Source organism: Magnolia sinica, chromosome 5 (genome assembly GCF_029962835.1).
Source record: "Magnolia sinica isolate HGM2019 chromosome 5, MsV1, whole genome shotgun sequence".
Lineage (NCBI taxonomy): Eukaryota > Viridiplantae > Streptophyta > Magnoliopsida > Magnoliales > Magnoliaceae > Magnolia > Magnolia sinica.
In genome coordinates, this window is record NC_080577.1 from 84,252,906 (window position 1) to 84,267,770 (window position 14,865).

General features: G+C 40.9%; 1 protein-coding gene across 1 annotated transcript in view; it reads left to right on the top strand.

Annotated features, from left to right (window-relative positions):
* LOC131246225 (uncharacterized) overlaps positions 1 to 7,809 on the top strand; it is a 67,384-nt gene extending 59,575 nt beyond the window's left edge. Inside the window, exon 11 of the transcript XR_009171252.1 lies at positions 7,268 to 7,809. The gene's annotated coding sequence lies outside the window, so the exon portion shown is untranslated. The remainder of the gene's footprint in view (positions 1 to 7,267) is intronic.
* Positions 7,810 to 14,865: the final 7,056 nt, after the last annotated feature.

The window sequence follows — 14,865 nt, forward strand, 5'->3', positions numbered from 1 at the left end:
AGTACATGATGCAGAATGGGTTTTGGAATCAGGTAGAGGGGGTGGATGCTGGAACGCGACTCATCAGCAAGATACTCTGTGTTGGTGAACAGTTTCTGAAAGGCTACTTTGCAGGATCCAAGGACATCAGGCATGAAGACCCACTCTCCCCCTTTTCATTTTCATCACAGAAGCCGTCAGTAAAATTTTGAATAAAGCTACAGAGGGGCTTATTGAAGGCTTCAGAGTTGGTACAAATGGTATAGTCGTTTTGCATTACAATTTGCCAACAATACACTGATTTTTTGTGATACTGAGTGAGAGTTCTTGCTACAGTTGTGATGCATCCTACGTTGTTTTGAGGCATCTTCGGGAAGGTAATCTCTCAAAGAGTGAAATGATCAGCATCAATGTGGATGACCCCATAGTTAATGTGCTTTCAGCAATCATGGGTTGCAAATCCTTTGACATAATTGGTTAAATTTACAGGCTCTTCATGACTTTGGACAAATAGTGTCCCGTTATTCCCATTGTTCTGAATGGAACCCATGGTTCATCAATCTAAACCGGTTGACCTGATGGGCCCACCATAGAGGGAGTTTTCACCAAATGTCTTCAAAATGGTTAGATCCTAACCATCCAATCTCTGGCCTTCTTTTTTTTTTACTGTTCTATTGCATCCATAATCATTTAGTTTTAGGCTACACCTTCAGGTACTAGGCCCTTCCACCCTTGGAGGATTTTTTTTTTTTTTTTTTTGAATTGTTTGGTGAAGAACAAAATATTATTAAAAATAGCAAAAAACAAGACCTAATGACTCTCTTGGTCACTCATTCAAAGCAGGAAACCAAATTCGTGGATGCAAGCCCAAAACACAAATGGGGCTCATTAGGTCAACGATGTGGATGGCTTAAGATAGATTGTCTATGATTTCAAGGCTATAGCCCATCGACGAAGTGGCCCACTAGATCAATGCCCGTGACATCCCCAGTTATCCCCATATTGATGCTAGAGAACATTGGTTCATGTTCTTTCCAGCAAATTTATTTTTTAAAATGCAAAATTTGAATATTTATATAATGAATGCAACTCTGTTGCTGATCTCGTGCGTTGTTTTGGTGATGAGGAGTGGATGGGTTTAGGTCAGTTAGGGTTTGGATTGTGGATGGGTATGGGAAAGTTGGGTTTGAGAGAAGACGGAGATCTGGGATGAGTGAATGAAGAATTGAAGAAAATACCTGGATGGGAGAAAAAAGAGAAGATGGTGTGGGGATGGATGGAAACTTCGTACCTCCATTGATGAAGATTAGCATCGCACTAATCTCCCTTCCAAATTGCATGGAAGTATCTTCAAATTGCATGAAAGATGAAAGAAGAAAGCAAGAGCTTTTCTCTCTTTTTTTTATCACAAAATCCAATGAGGGAGAAGGTCACATGCCCACCCTCTTTTATAGATCCAAAAAAGTTCGAAAATTACAATAAACACCCTTTTTTCTGAATTATGACGAAAATAGACTTAGTCTAAGTAAAGTCATCTAAAAACACTCATAATGGTGTCCAAACATAACATAAATAAAACTAAATCCTATAAATCGATAAAAGCTGAGAAAAACTAATGTGGACAATCCATGATCAAAGCCCCGATCATGTGATCCAACGGTCCGATTGCCACGTCCCTCTGATCCAATGGCCTGGATCACTCTATAAAACAGCCGATGTGTATCTTCCCAGTGTGGGGTCTTCTAGATGCTTCCACACAATGTTCGAGTTGTCGGTATCGCTACAAGTTTCGCTGGCTGGAGATGAAGATATAATATCGTTATCGCCGATAACTGGAAATGCGGGGAAAACGTGAGAAAATGGTGGAATTTTTCAATGAAATTTCAAGAGATGCCTAAATACACATATATGCATACTTAGGAATCAAAAAATTATAAAAAGAATGGATACATAATAAGTTTTCATTTAATTAGGGCTTAAAAGCATGTGTTGTCGTTAGAAATCAGTCCAATAGTAGCACAACAATCACTCAAATCTCATTAAACCAATCAACAAGCATAATGCATTCATACATTTTACAGCCATGCATAAATAAGCATATAATATATAAACAAAATACATATGCATGACGATCCATCCATCCATCCATCCCATCTATCCATCCAATAATCCAACCATCTCATCCAATCATCCAAACATCCATCCAACCATCCCATCTAATAATCCAAACATTCATATATCCATCCCATCCATCCAACCAACCCATCTCATACATCCATCCATCCCATCAAATCATCCGAACATCCATCTCATCCAAACATTCATCCATCCATCAAACTATCCATCATCCATCCATCCAATAATCTAACCATCCCATCCATCCATCCATGCCATCAAATCATCCAAACATCTATACATTCATTCCATCTATCCATCCAACCACCCAAACATTCATCCATCCATCACATCAAATCATCACAAATCCATCCATCCATCCATCGCATCAAATCATCACAGATCCATCCATCCATCCATCGCATCAAATCATCACAGATCCATCCATCCATTCCATCTATCCATCTAACCATTTAATCATCCATCTATCCAACCATCCCATCTATCCTAGCCAAACATCCATACACCCATCCCATCTATCCATCCAAACATCCATCCATTCCATCTATCCATCCAACCAACCCATCCATCCTATCCAAACATCCATACACCCATCCCATCTATCCATCCAAACATCCATCCATTCCATCTATCCATCCAACCAACCCATCCATCCATCCATCCATCCAAACATCCATCCCATCCCATTCCATCCATGCATCCAACCATCTAACCATTAGGAGTGGATTAGGTGCGGGCCTCACCTAAGATGATAACCCCCACCTTGATTTATATATTCTATATCCATATGTTTTACAAGATCCTTTTAGGGCATGAACCTAAAATGAAGTGGATCCAATTCTCAAGTGGACCTTATAATAGGAAATAATGCTGACTTACCATAAATGGGCCACAAAAGTTTTGGATCAAGTTGATATTTCCTTTTTCCCTTCATCAATGTTTATGTGACCTTAGCAATAGGTTGGATGGCAAATAAACGTTATGGAAACATTAAGGTGGGCCCTAGGAAGTTTTTAATGGTATGGCATTTAATTACATGGTGTGGAACTCACGTTATAAAAGTAACTTAAAAGTTACCTAAATTTTTAGTTTTATTTCTATTCAAAATAGTGGTGACCCATGCTTTTAAATGGGAAAAACTCACATTTTAGATAAACTTAAAAAGTAAAATTAAACGGTGATCCATCGATATGAACTTATCAAGTTCGATGGTCAATAAACATTACAGTGGACCCTAGGAAATTTTTATTGGTGGTTGTTCAATGACCACTATTTCTTTTAGTGTGGTCCACTTGAGATTTGTATCTCCTTCATTTTTTGGGGAAATTTCCTAAAATAATCTGTAAAAACAAATGGACGGCGTGGATATGCAATACATACATTGAAGTGGGCCCTACAGAATCCCACCCTCACAGTAGGTTCTAGGCCGTGAGGCCGGAGCTGATGGGATTAGGTGTGGCAATGGAATGGTGCACCACTTATGGTGGGGCCCACCTTGGTGTATTTATTGTATATCCATGCCACTTATCCATTTTTACATTTCATTTTAGATACGAGTCAAACTTAAGTAGATTCAAATCTTAGGCAGACCATCACATAAGAAAGAGTGGTGATTAACTGTTAAAACCTTTTCATGGGTCACAAAAGTTTTAGATCAACCTGATATTTATGCTTTTCCCTTCATCCAGGTTTACGTGACCTTAACAATAGGTTGGATGACATATAAACATTAGAAAAATATTACAATGGGCCCTAGGAAGTTTTTAATGGTGGAGGCTTAACAAACACATTTTCTTAGAATATGGTCCACCTAAGAGTTAGATATACTTGGGCTTGTATCCTAGAATGACCTATAAAAACTTATGGATGGCATGGATTTATTAAGAATACATCAAGGTGGGCCCCACAGTGAGGGTTGCACCATCTTCGGTAAAGCCGGAGTCACGCGGAATTCACTTCCTTAAAATTTTAAGAGTTAAGAGCGAGAGAGCTTTTGTTTTTACGATAGTCTCTCGTCTTCTCCAAAAAACCTGCAATACGATGAGATTTCGATCTTTTTCCCTAAAAAATCTGAAAATCTCCCTAGAAATTTATCCTTTCCTTTTTCAAATCCGAACCCAAATCCCTATTAACCTCAGAGAAATTGGGTTCTCTTTCAAATATTCTCTTCGAAGAAAATAAAAAAGGGGGGGGGGGGGGAATTTAGGGTTTTCGTATCTCCTAAAATTCGAAGCAATCAACAGCGATTGGCCCACTAAATCCAATCGATTTCAATTTTTTTTTCCAATAATAGGGAGAATGATCGCTATTTTTTTCGATAAAATTGAAAATATCGCCAATATTTCGTCAGCATTAGGAAAAGAAACGAAAATCTGGGGTTTCAGTATCGCTGGTTTAGCAACACACATAATATCACCGATATTATTGATTTCTCGTCGATAATGAAAACATTGCTTGCACATGCTCATAGGGTCTTCACCACGATTACGGATACTCGCCTAGCCACAGGAAAATTAGTGTGGCCCGCTTCATCCTCTAATACGTATGCAAGGGTGTACGTGAAGTGATGTCCTCATCAAAAGCCTTGTGTGGTGAATCCTATAACTCTTTCAAAATTCCTTAAGGGCATGTTTGGATACTTGGAATCCAACAGAAAAGAAAGGAGCAAATAATAATATTATCCAGTAATGATTTCCACAAGCACTACTAAAACATGTATTCTGATTTTAGAGTTCTTATTTGGATAGCAACTAGAAATCTCATAGTCCTCACAGCTGTCACCTAGTTTCTTGTGCCAAGAATCCAAATTATGGAAATGTAATTATTGCTTTAAAAAATCCATCCTTTCTTTACTATCCAAACAATAGAAATTGTGACAGCAAGGGAGAACTCATTTGATTTTCCATTGTTTGGCATGGAATCCATGGTAATCAAACATGACCTAAGTTATCTTTAGAGGATTGTCTAAAGCTGGAAGTGTTTGTTTACATTAAACCACCCAAGATCCTAGACCAACTTTTGATATGCTCGCTCCTCACGCAATCATCATCATCATCATCATCATCTAAGACTTACGCCATCTAATTGGGGTTGGCTATAGAAATCCTTTTCCACCATTCCACTCTATCAAGGGCCATAACTTCAGTTAGACTATAGGTCATCAAGTCTCTTCTTATACCTCGTCCTTCTAGGCCTTCCCTTTCCCCTTCTAGACCCTTCAACTTGCACCAACTCACTCCTTTACAGCATGGATCTTGGTCTCTGTTGCACATGATCAAACCATCCCAAGTCTTCTTTCCTTCCAACTTGTTACCTATTGGTGCTACTCTTAAGTTCCCTCGAAAGCATGCATTTCAGCTCATACTCAGTCCTTGCACAATAATAAACTTAAATGCTTTATTACTAGTGCATGCAATGCAGCTATGGCAGTAGTTCTTGAATCTTGACATAGTTCTAAAACTTGCTGACTTGACTCAAAACTAGGCCGAGTCAATTCAATTCAGCAAGATTTCGAGTCAACTCTTTATGAAACTTGGTCTTGAGACTGACTCCGCCCAGGCTCAGGAAGACTTGTCAAGTCGACTCAGAAACTCAGTCGACTCAACACAAATCATGGTGACTCAAGCTGAGTCACTCAGCTTGTGAAACTTTTTTTTTTTTTCTTTTCTTTTTCTTTTTTCATCTTCTTTTTTCTTTTTTCTAGGTAAAAAAGCAAAGGTACCTAGAATTGAACTTACATCCTCTGTTGTAGGGGGCAATAGCTGCCACTTAGCTACAAGGAACTTTGATGTTAGATCTCTTATTTTCTAGTACTTATATCAAATTTAACTATTTTAAAAATTCTTTATAATTAGAAATATAATAATTTATAATTATTAATATAGTTATATAACAAATCATTAAAAAAATATCGAATCGAATTGAGTCTTCGAGTTGACCTGACCCGAATGAAAGTCGAGTTGAGTTTTTGGATTTTAAACAATGGTGTTTGATAATGCAAAAACATTAACACTTGCTGTTACTCATTCGTTATACTCTTACGAGACCAACATCATTGACAAAGAAGGTTTCTGTGTTTTTTTTTTTTTTTTTTTTTTTTTTTTTTTTTGTGTTGGTGGTCCCCAAAGGCATAAGTTGATAAAGGGATGTGATTGTTAGTGAATGGAATGCTTGTTTGCCTCTGAAAGAACAGGATCCATCTCAACTTAAATATTGTGTTTGGGTGGTCAAAGCTCCATTCGAAATGCATTGATCCTCCATAGACATTTGCATTGAAGACCTGACGGACCCCAATTTCCCCACCATTGGATCGCAGGGTTGGGCCACCTACTGAAGAGTAAAGGCTGGAAGTAATTAATGAAAGCTCAAAAATGCCATATTCATTTGAAATTTGTGATTAGCTGCCAGTGTACCCATTACTTTGGTGGAATGGAATGCTTTTTGAAGCTTCTCTTAGTTGTACCATGATGACAGTTTAAAAGGGATAAAAAAATGGTGGTCTGGAGGTTTTCATTCCCTCTTCATGCGTTGAGGTCTGTTTTTAAGCTTACTCTTTGTGGGTGTTTTTAGTTATTTCTTGCCAGATGCAAATTTCCTACAACAGTTGTACAGTGCAACAAAAAACTGTGGGGGCCACCATTTTGTGTGTGTGCGCGCGCGTGTGCGACATCCACTCGCCCACCATTGGCACCAGCTGATGTTAGGATGTGAGCCCAAAAACAACACCAAACCAAAATTCAAGTAGGCCACAGCACGGAGGAAAGTGGGAATGAGGACGCCTACCACTGAAATCTTCTCGGGGCCCACTGAAGCTTTGGATCGGGTTGCTATTTGGTTTTTCCGTTGATCCTGGTGGCACTCACCTTATCAACAGGTTTGGATGATGTATAACCATCACAGCAAGGCTAGGAAGGTTCCGATGGTGAGCACTCGCCATCCCCATTGTTCCCTGTGGTGTGGCCCACGTGAGCATTGGATCAGCCTGATTATTGGGCTTACGTCCTAACATGAGGTGGCGCAGATGGCCAGAGTGGACATCACGGGTGGCCCCACAGCTTTTTGCTGCATAGGCATGCCCCTTTAATACTCTTCTCTGTAAACATCCCAGCATGATTATCTCACATGATGGAATAATCAATCATACTTGAAGCAGTGGCATGCAAAACAGTAAGGAAACAAGTTGCTGCAGTGATCTGCTTTTGGACATCTAGGGAGAAGTGCAGGCAATGGTCCATCCATGGTGGGTTCATCAGATCAGTTTGGATCACCAAATGGTCGGCCCCACGCATAGGAACTCAACACCGGAGGAATCCATACAATATCTTGGGTTGAGGACATGTGCTTTACAAATGATGTGATGGCCTCTGAAGAAGATTACCCAAATGTGGAAAAGGGTGCTGTTGCCTGGTTTTTACTGGCTCGGACTGCCTATTTGAACAAGGATTGCAAATCCGTTTCTGTGTAGTACTGTATTGGTCACCACCATTACGACTCAGTTTGGGACCAATGCAGCCGGATTGTTCTTGGGCTATACTAATATGTCAAACCATGATCTGAAACAATAATTGTCTGCCAAACCTCTTATGTTGATGTTGCAGTATGTGGTCTGCTTCCTAATTATGAATACTAGGTTGTTAAATCATTTTAGATATTGATTGAATTGGCTGTTTGCAATTCAATTCACATGTTCCTCCAGACACTTCCCATCAGCCAAACTGAGATACTTGCAATTCCTCCTCATTTGGACTGTTAGAATCCTTTTGGGTCATGCCCAAAAGGTTGGGGAGTTATTCCCCATTTGGCATATGATTAGAAGGCTTCTTCCCAAGTAGACTTGAGGTACTTTCAATATAATACCCTTTTACAAATAATTATTTTATTAGACTTGAGACAGCTTTTTGCATTTTTATGGGACAAAAATGCCCTTAAACTTGGCATTGAGCCTTGCGCAATTTAATGTTACTCGGACTGACCTGACGATTACGGAAAAAAACAGATGGATCATAGAAAATTTCCTAAAGAAGGGCAGAGCAGGAATAAAGTAGAGGGATCATAGGAAACTCTCCAAAGAAGGGCGGAAGCAGAGGGATCATAGGAAACTCTCCAGAGAAGGGCGGAGTATCGACCCAACCTCAGTTGCCAACCAATGACTTTGGAGATCGGCCTTATTCACCAACCTCAAAAGATGACCTTGACCTCAGGCACCAACCTCGACCGACCTCGATCTCGGGTATCGACTTCGACCTCGGAATAGAAATATTCGGAGAGAATCTTGCTATATATAAAAATTAATCGATCTGACAAGGTTATTTTCAAAAATCACGCCGATCGAGATAAAGTTGGAGATATTCTTGAAATTAGAGTCTAAATCCAATACGGGCCCTCTAGCATATCCTTAAACCAACCAAAACATGCAAGTGATCATCGAGAGATCTTATAAATAGGCCCCCTGCCATGGAATAAAGTACACACAAATATACTGATTCTACTGCACCTATTATTCCATACACCTGACTTAGGCATCGGAGGGTCCCCGGCCTTAACCAACGCCCCCAGTGTATTCTCTTCTTCTCCATTTTATTGTAGGTACTCAGAGGCTCACAAGATGTGAGGCATGATTAATCAAATTTGAGCATCAACAGTTTGACGTCGTTTATGAGAATGACAATAAAGCCGCCTTAGAAATTCCATTTACATCAAAAGAATCATCAGCCTTTTGTTTGATTAGTCATTGTTAAAGGAAGAAAGCGGGCTTTGGCCGCCATTACTGCGCCAATCCCCGCACCAGATGAGCAGCTTGAGGAATCGCCTTTAGAACATCATACCGACTATATTCCAGCGATGGCCTTGGGTAGGCCCTGCAACAGAGATGGTCAACTCATTTCCTTGAAAAACCAAGTCGAGGCCCTAGCCAGCAATGTAGACTGCATAATGCAAATACTGGAGAATTAGCAGCCGCCTCCCAACCATGAAGCGGAAGCAGCTGCGGCAACTGAATTATCTCGACCTACCCAAGCACCTCACGACTCATACATAGTAAAGCAGCAACCAAGGCAGCATGGTCAAGCCTCCGCACATACAGCAAGAACGACCGTGCTGGCAGACTCCGACCCACGCCACACCTTAGAAAAGATGAGGCATGGAAAGGCCCCCAAAGACGTCGCAGAGAGCAAGGTCTCATAGGAGGTAGAACTCGAGGAGATCCGGGGCTAGCTTGACAACATTCAACAAGCATCTCGAGCCCAAGGATCGACCTCTGTGGAAGCCATGCTTGAGGAAGCCGAAGCACCGTTCACCGACAACATCATGGGGGCTCAGATCTCGTCTAGGTTTCAGATGCCACAAATCGCTCCCTACTCTGGGTCCGGGGACCCGACTAAGCACCTCAACTCCTTCAAGGCTTGGATGGAGCTTCACAGTGCATCCGACTCGTAATGTGTCGAGCATCCTCCTTAACTCCATCAAGGGCGGCATGGAAGTGGTATAGAGAACTAAAGCCAAAGTCTATCAATTCTTTTGCCCATCTGAGCAAGGCTTTCATCACTCAGTTCATTGGTGGGAAAGACGGGAGAGCCATCAACCCACCTCCTTACAATCACTCAGAGGGAGGACGAGCTGCTGAGAGACTACATCATTCGTTTCAACATTAAAGTTGTCCAGGTCGACGATTATTCCGACCAGATAGCTCTGGCCGTCATGGTAGTCGGCCTTAAGACAAGGAAAGTTTCTCTTCTCTATTGGTAAGAACCCCTTAACTACCCTCGTCAACTTACTTAACAGAGCTAAAAAATATTCTAACACTGAGAAGCTCTTTAATTCACAAAGAGCTACTCGAGGAGAAAACAACTCGGCTAAGGATAGGAAACGAAAGGAAGAAGGGGATGCTTCTACCGCTAATGCCAAAAAAAAAGGGGGGGGACGACCAAAACTAAGACCAGTATACCAACCGACGTCCGGAAAGTCGCTTCCATTGGTACACTCCCTTAAACACCAAACTGGAGAATGTGCTTAGGAAAGTTAGGTTAAGGAAGGAAACTTGATGATCGATTTAAACCAATCAACTAAGCTCGGTAATAAGGCTCATCGGCCAACCCCGTCCTCGACCTTAGTACTAAGGGACGTATCGATAAGAAGATAAGGATGTGTTACAAGGGACGTATTAACTAGAAGACATGGAGGGTAAGCTCTTACCTCACCCATGGAACGCCGAGCACTTGAAGATCTACTGCCCATGAGAAAATTCGACAAGTTAAACAATTATGCTCGACTGGTCGCCTCAATAAAGGTTACTTGTATTCGACTATTAGGCACCTCTCCCAATTGAGGGAAAAGGTCTCCTCTTTTACTTCTACTGTCTTGTCTGCCATCTTTATCTGCAAGCTCGACCCTAAGGAAACCTCCCCCAGTTAAGGGGAAAAGTATTTCTTTATTTCTACCATCTGGTCTGCTAAACCTGTGTGCTCGACCGCAGGGAACCCCCCTCTGTTGAAGAGAAAAAGTCCCTCATCCTATCTACTATGTGCTCGACTGTGAGTGACCTCCCCCGGTTAAAGGGAGGAAGGTGCTCTTTCTCGTTCCTATGGTTTTCTTTACTATGCTCACGACTTACACATTTGACCATGAGGAAGCTCACTCAGCTAAAGGGAAAAGGTTCCTCGTTCTTAATATTTTGTCTACAAGTTATGCGACCTAAAAACCTACATGCTCAACTATTGTATCTACTAAGTCATCATACACGACCACCCACACATGAAGGTAAAACAACGCTCACCACACTGTGCACAACTCCTTGTACGAAGATATTGTCGTAATATCCTCCTCGATCATCGCAGCAGGCCCGTCCTTACCCCCACAGTAAATACCGGGCGGTAAAATGAGGAGGTGCACACCAAGTGAGCCGACCTCCCGCACACTTAAAGCCTCTTGCTCACACGATAGGTCAAGGTCATGTCAGTCCAAAACTACTTACTTCCCGAGCCCTTGGAGATAGCGCTCGGAAGTAAGGGGCAGCTGTTATAGGTGAAATCGGACTGACCCGACAATCAAGAATAAAACAGAGGGATCGTAGGAAATTCTCCAAAGAAGGATGGAGTAGGAATAAAACAAATGGATCATAGGAAACTCTTCAAAGAAAGGTGGAGTATTGATCCGACCTTAGGTGCTGACCAATGACTTTGAAGGTCAGCCTTGTTTGTCGACTTCAAAAGATGACCTCGACCTCAGGTACCTTGAGTACCAACCTTAAGTACCGACCTCGACCTCGGAATAAAAAATATCCAGAGAGAATCTTCCAACATATAAAGATATGATCAATCCGACGAGGTTATATCTGAAAATCATGTTGATCGAGGTAAAGTCAGAGATATTCTTGAAATTAAAGTTTGACTCCAATACGAGCCCTCCAGCATAAACACATAAGCAGTGTTTAAATTGTCGGCGATATTATCAAAATATCACCGATAATATCGGTGTCGCTGCACTGGCGACATCGAAACCCCATTTATTCGTGTCGGTTCTAGGTTTCACTAATAATCTCGCTAGATTGTCTGTATTTTCAAAATCTCGCCGATATTTCGTTGTTCCCACCAACCACGAGTGGGAACTGTAGCCAACAACCCACCTTTATCGATAAAAGGAGGTAGTTGTTGGCGATAAAATCACAAAAAATACAAAAAAAAATACCTATTTTTTCACCTAGATCTGGAGGAAGACGCGAATTCACAACTGTTGAGTGCAAATCAGTAACTTTCCAATAAGATTCAACCCCAAAAAAATCTTTTTTTTCTGTCAAAAAATCCTCTACAACTTCTCAAATCAGCTTGCGGGCTGAGATCTTGTTGGAAAATAGAGGTTTTTTTTAATTTGGGTTGAGGGAGAGAGATTTTTGGGTTGAAAATATGGAAAAATTGGTGGGAAGGAGATGAAATTTTGAAAAATTAGGATCGGGTCGGGCGTGAAATCGAATTGCGTACTTAGTTACTTAATACGCTCTTATCGTACTGAGTACATTCTATTGGGCCCACCGAGAATGTATCTGGTCTATCCATGCGATCCATCCATTTTTCCATCTTATTTTAGGGGTTGAGACCAAAATTTAAGCATACCAAAAGATCAAGTGGACCATATCATTGGAAACAATTGGAATAATGACTTCCACTGTTAAAACCTTTCTAAGGCCCACAGTGATGTTTATTTCTCATCCAACCTGTTCATAAGATCACACAAACATGGATGAATGGAAAACACAAATAGAAGTTTAATCCAAAACTTCTATGGCCCCTAAGAAATTTTCAATGGTAGATGTTCAATTCATATTGTTTCCTATGGTGTGGTCCACTTGAGGTTTGGATATACTCCGTTTTTAGGCTCAAGACCTAAAATTATCTGTTAAAATGGATGGACGGAGTGGATAAAATACATAAATCACAGTGGACCCCACAGAGTTTACCCAGTACGTTTAGCGTACTGAGTTACTCAGTACGCAATCGGCTTCCATCGGGTGGGGCTTTGAGGTGCAGGTCGGTGCTCCGTGGGCCCCACCATGATGCATCTATTGTATCCATGCTGTCCATTAATTTTTAAATATTATTTTAGAGCTTTATCCAAAAAATGAGGTAGATCTAAAACTCAGGTGGACCACACCACGAGAAAACGGTAGCGATTGGATATCAACCATTTAAATCCTCCTAAGGCCCACTGTACTGTTTATTTGACATTCAATCTGTTAATTAGGTCATACAGACCCAGATGAAGGGAGAAAAGAAAGATCAGGTTGTTCTGAAACCTTTATGGCCCCTAAAAAGTTTTTAATGGTCAAAGTTCATTCAACATTGTTTCTTGTAATGTGGTCCAATTAAGATTGGGATATTCCTAGTTTTTTTTCTCATATCATAAAATTATCTATAAAAATAGATGAACAACATGGATGAAACACATACCGCGTGGCGGGGCCCACAGAGCACGGCAAGGGGAGTACCCAATCCATTTCCGCAGTGGCGTGGATCAAGGATGCGGATTTCCTGCGGAAGCCTTGCCCTGTACTCTTGCGCTACAAGCTCAGGTGGGGCCCATTGTGATGTTTGTGAGAAATCCTCCCCGTCCATCCGTTTTGTGATTTCATTTTAGGAATTGTTGCCAAAAATGAACCGTATCTAAAGCTCAAGTGAGCCGTACTAAAGGAAAATGTGGTTAGGGAAATTCCTACCGTTGAAACTTTCCTGGGTTCAACAGTGATGTTTAGATGCCATCCATACCGTTAATAATGTCATTACTATTGGGATGAATTAAAAACAAAAATATTGGCATGAATCAAAACTTCTATGGCCCCATGAATATTTCAACTGTGGATGTTTCATTATCACATTTTAGGCTCACTTGAGCTTTAGATACGGTTCATTTTTAGCATCGTTCCCTAAAATGAACTCACAAAACGGATGGACATGGAGGATTTTTCACAAACATCACAGTGGGCCCCACCTGAGCTTGCAGCAAAGGAAGGAAATCCGAGTCCCGCGGATCAAGATTGAACGCCCTGCTATTGAAATGGGCGTGGATTGGATACTGAAAAGATCCGTAGCCAAAGGAAACGGATTGGCTACGCCCCCTGCCACCAACCAATGGCTGGTGGCCGGTGTTCTGTGGGCCCCACCATGATGAATGTGTTTCATCCATGTTGTCCATCTATTTTTCTAGATCATTTAATAGATTGAGACTAGAACTGAGGTATATAACAGTCTTAGGTGGACCACGTTATCAGAAACGGTGTTGAATGAACTTCAACCATTAAAAACTTTTTAAGGGCCATAAAAGTTTTGGATCAAGCTTATCTTTGTTTTTTCCCTTCATCTGGGTCTGTATGATCTAATCAACAGATTGAATGTCAAATAAATAGTATACAAGTCCTTAGGAGGATTTTAATGGTGGATATCCAATCACTATTATTTTCTTGTGGTGTGGTCCACCTGAGATTTATATTCCTATCATTTTTGGTATAAAACCCTAAAATGATCTATAAAAATGGATGAACGGAATGGATGAAACATATACATCATAGTGGGGCCCACAGCACCGACCACCAGCCATGGGGTCGATGGCAAAAATCAGGTTTGATCTGCCACAATACGCACAGCTATACTATTTTGATCTACCACGATAGCCCAAGACCCAAGTCCAGAACCTATTCTAAACCAGCATGAGTCGGGCGCAGATTAGATACTGCCAAGGTCAGTAGCCAAATCGCTACTGAAGTGAGTCATCAAGCTCTGTGGACCCCACCATGATGCATGTGTTGTATCCATACTGTCCAACCATTTGTAGACATCATTTTATGGGATTATAAAGAGAATGAGGTAGATCTAAATTTCAAGTGGACCCACCATAGAAAACCGTGGGAGCCATCACACCCACTGTTGAAACATTTATAGGGCCCACAATGATGTATTTTTTAGATCCATCCTATTCATAAGTTAACATAGAGATAGATGAAGTGAAAACAAAAATATCAACTTCTTCGGAAACTACTATGGCCCTGGCCCCTAAGAAGTTTTGAACGGTGGATGTCACTGTTCCACTTGAACTTTATTATGGGCCACAAAGTTTTGTATAAAGCTGAAATTTGTTTTTTCACTTCATCCAAATTTATGTAACCTTTTCAACGGGTTGGATGGAAAATAAACATTATGGACACATTACGGTGGGTACTAGTAAGTGTTTAATGGTGGACCGTACAATCACAACTGTTTCCTTTTGCAT